The sequence below is a fragment of the Melopsittacus undulatus genome, chromosome 13, assembly GCF_012275295.1.
Source record: "Melopsittacus undulatus isolate bMelUnd1 chromosome 13, bMelUnd1.mat.Z, whole genome shotgun sequence".
Lineage (NCBI taxonomy): Eukaryota > Metazoa > Chordata > Aves > Psittaciformes > Psittaculidae > Melopsittacus > Melopsittacus undulatus.
Genome location: NC_047539.1, coordinates 7635308 through 7639677, shown reverse-complemented (window position 1 = coordinate 7639677; position 4370 = coordinate 7635308).

Here is a 4370-nt window from a genome sequence, read left to right as displayed (position 1 = left end):
GAGTCCTCACTTTACAGGAACTTGCAGGGAGCAGCAAGCATTTTTGCTTCCATTTTCTCTAGCCCGGTTTCTGCATCCCCAGAAGTCACAGCTTCCGAGAGGAGCCTGATGATGGATCAGAACTGTGGCTCTGAAACGGCCCAGTCAGCAGCACTGTGATCGTGTCATGGCCTTGTGGACACGGAGACAGAGCTCACTCCTCATGCAGAGATCTCACATCCTTGTGGGGAAGGACCCAAAGCAGGGACCAGCCTCTTCTTACATGGGGAGGACACAGGGTGTTCTCTCGCACAGCACCACTGGGTCTCTGGGCACTGACACTTTGCTTAGTGAATCAAACCTGGTTTACACCACGCACCCCTCACCATTGTCCAGGCAGATGAGGTTCATTCACCCAAACTCTCACGTCCCCACTTCTTTCTTGGCTGTTTCACCAGCACATTCTGTTTGGTTGGTTTGGTTTTATTTTACTTATACAGCTTTTAGTGGCTTTGCATTAAAGACAAGGACTAATGTGTTCATAGACCCCCAGACTGGTTTGGGTTGGAAGGGCCCTTAAAGCTCATCTGGTTCCAATCCCTGGCAAAGGCAGGGACACCTTCCCATAGAGCAGGCTGCTCTGCAGTGCATACAGGAGCTGAGTAGTCTCAGGCAGAGACTGTTCCCCCTCTATTGCTGCAGAGTGGGAAGTACAGCGTCACTGACAGCTACCTGATGGGCTGATCCATCCAGGAATGTTTGCAGAATTGAAATTACCTTCACACACAACAGTGCTGGTGTCAGAGTGGCTTTGAAATAGAGAAGAACAGAAACCCCTCACTGTACTGTGCGCATTGCTGTGTGTCGTTGGTCTGGGGGCTCATTACTGCCAAGCAGCTGTGCTATGGGTTAGAGGAGGTGTGGGTTTGGACAGCCCTGAGCACACCAGGCTCTGCTGCCGGGGGCATTGGTGCTGCTGCTCCCACCCATCGGCAGAGTGGGGCAGCCGGGCCGGGATGCTGCAGTGTGGGATGGAGGCTCCTGGGCTCTGCGGGGAGGATGGAGCCAGGAGCTCGGGTCCCGCTGCCGGGAATGAGACTCCCGACACCAGCCTGTGGAGGGGGCTGTCCTCACGCCTTGGCACCGGAGACACGGTTTGAGCACCCGTTAAACCTATTCTGCAGTTTGGAGGCTCCCTCCCGCGGGGCTTGGTTTGCCAGAACCACCCCACAGCTTTTCTGCCGTGCATTCTTCCACATGGCACAGGTTTTAATGCAGGGAAGAGGCGATCCGAAGCAATGTAGAGGCAGACCCAGTTCTCCAATGAGAGCATTTGGATTTCTCTGTATTTCATAGATGAAACCCTGTAGTTTCAAGCAGGTATTTAATCACCCAGTGGTGCTGCAGGAAGATCTGCTCAGTTCTTGGTCAGTGATTGCTTCCAGTGCAGGAGAGCTCAGCATGCAGCCTATGGACTTTGGAAGGACCTTTCCCCCCACTATTATCCACAGATCCAGACGCACTTCCCGCAGTGACTGCAGGCTCTTGGTGCAGCATTGCCGTGTTCTGTATTAAACACAGGTCAGGATTTCACCTGCTCAGAAGCTCACATCAACCACCCCGCGCTTGAGCACAGACCACATCCAAAACACCCCTCCAGCCCTGAGCCAGCACTCAGATCACACGAGTGAAGAGTGCATCATCATTCACACTCAGCTCCATTCACTTTAAAGTGGCTACAGCCAGGCTGTAGTGGAGGTTACTGTGGGTGTCATCCCAGCAGCATCCAGTATTATCTGGGGGACTGACTAAACACAGAAGTTCAGATGCCCTCGGTGTTCCCTCAGGACAGGTACCACACATGCCTCTGATGCGCTGGTGAAGGAAACAATAGCTTTAAAGCCTTGTAAGTTACATGATGAAAAAAATCACATCATCCAAGCGTGTGACTGGCACATTCAGAACCAGAGGTGCAAATTGGGGAGCCCTCCTTTGCCCCAGAGAATCTGTTGCATCCCACAGCCTCCTTCATCCCACAGCCTCCTGCATCCCACAGCCTCCTGCATCCCACGGCCTCCTGCATCCCACAGCCTCCTGCATCCCACAGCCTCCTGCATCCCACAGCCTCCTGCATCCCACGGCCTCCTGCATCCCACAGCCTTCTGCATCCCTCAGCAGCTCCTGTATCCCACAGCCTCCTGCATCCTGCAGCAGTTCCCGCCTCCCACAGTGGCTCCTGCACAGGGTTGCTGGAGGGAGCAGCTAGACAAGGAAGAGCAGAGGGGCCTCAGCACTGGTGGCCTGAAGGAAGGCGGGTGCTGACTTCAGAGCAAGCCGCACTGCTCCCCCATGTCCCCAGTCCCAGTTCATGCCTGTCCGGGCTGCATGGAGAGCCCAGTGACTGCTTTCCACAATCGTGGGGTGTAGTGGGGTAGGAATTGGACCTCTTTGTACCTTGAGCTCATACACCAAGCTTTAAAACTCCCCCTAAGTGTTCACAAAGTCAATCCAAACAATGTAAGTGTTCTGGTTTACTGCTGTCCCTACTAACAGGGTCAAATGATTCAGTGAAAACCTTTCCTGGTATAATCCTCCAGAGGTGGGTGAATATAAGTTGATGTATTTTGGATGTGGTCCCAAACTGCTGCATCAGTTGGGTCCAAAAACGCACAATAAATGAATTTAATCAGGAAACATCACTCCGATAGGAACATTTAATGGCACTGATTTACGCTTTCAGCTGCCAAAGTCAGGAGCTGCTTAGCAAAGCTGAAGTTTTCAGAACAAACACCTCTCCTTGGAGGTTCAAGTGTTGCAAAAGACGTTAGCAGACAGCAGCAGGGAAGGTTTGCCTCTGCTGAAGCCGTTACCCAGCAGAGACTGAACCCTTCAGACGCCTCTGACAATGCTGTGTTGAACAGGTTCAGTCCCTCAGAGCAGCGGCCACTGCGCTGCCAGGAGCTCCTCTCCTCTCTGCCGTCTCTGTCTGTTCCAGCTCCAGCCCTTCGCAGGGTGCAGAGTGGGCACTGGGTGAGAGCAGGAGCTGTGAGGTTGAGAGGTGCTGATTGCAAAGTGGGATTGCTCACAGAGCAACTCCTGCTCACAGCTGAGGGCCTCAGGAGCACCGTGAGCCTGCCGGGCTTGTGGGATGGGGTGCGGTGTGACAGAGAGAGGCTGGAACCCTGGCTCCTCTGCTGCCATGAGGCAGACCCGAGCTCAGGATGTGACACACACACACCACATGCATAATACTGTGAGGTACACGCAGGTGACAAAGCCATGCAGAGTTTTGGCAGACATTTAGCATGGAAAACAGCAGTGTGGATAATGAAAGGTTAATTTAGTCTTGCAAGCTACTGAAAAAGGGTCTTGCAAAGGCAACATCAGCTAACGCTGGCCAAGGCAGCGTGTTCAGCCCTGCTGTGAGGTGTTTCTGATAGAGCAGGCCCAACATGCGATGCCTTCTGTGAACCCTTTCCAAGGTTCCCTCTCTCCTTGTTTTTCCTCTGTGGAAAGGGCCTGGCTTTTCCTTTCTGTGCGGCCATCCCACTGGGCACGGGGCAGGGGACACAGCGGAGCCCTTGGCCATGGGCAAGGGGACAGGTCCTGTTCCGGCAGCACGGGGTGGAACCTGGAGGAAGCTGTGTGTGGAGGACAGCGCTGCCCGCTGCGGGGCCGCCGGTGCTCCGAGCAGTGCCTGCGTGGGGCCCGGGGCGCAGCGCGGCCCTGTCCCCGCCCCGCCCGTTCATGGCACTGGGAACGGGTCTGTGCCCGCGGGGAATCCCCGCCCCGCACCACGCGTGTCGGTGCGGGGAGCGGCGCGCGGCCGGGGTGGGGCGCGGGGCGGCCCCTTTAAGGCGCGCGGCGGCGGCGCGGGGCGCCCATGTGGAGGTGCTCCATGCCTTGTTGTGCTGCGCGCCCATTGGCCCGCGCCGCGGTGACAGAGCGTAATAAACCGCGAGCGCACTGCGGGGGGAGGGCTGCCCGCAAAACCCGGCGGCCGGAGCGCGGCACGGCCGGCCCGGCCCGGCCCCGACCGCACCCGGAGCCCTCCCGCTACCGGCACCGGCCCGGGGCCGAGCCGCCCCCCGCGGCCGCCCCCCGTCCCTGCTGCCGGCGGGGCTGCGGGGCCGCCCCCGCGTGGCGCCGGTCCGGGTCCTCCGCCGCGTCCCGTCCCGCCCCGTCCCGTCCGGGCGGCGCCCTGAGTCCCCGCCGGGTCTTGCCGCCGCCCGCCGCGTAGTAGCGGTGCGGCGCCAGCGCCCGCCTGTTGTGTTTCTGTTGCCGCCCGCCATCTTGTCGCCAGCGCTGCGGCCGTCGGGGGAGCCGCGGGGCGGCGCGGCGCCTGCGGCCGGGCCCGCGCACCGGGGAGCGGCGGCGCCGGGGCCCGCGCC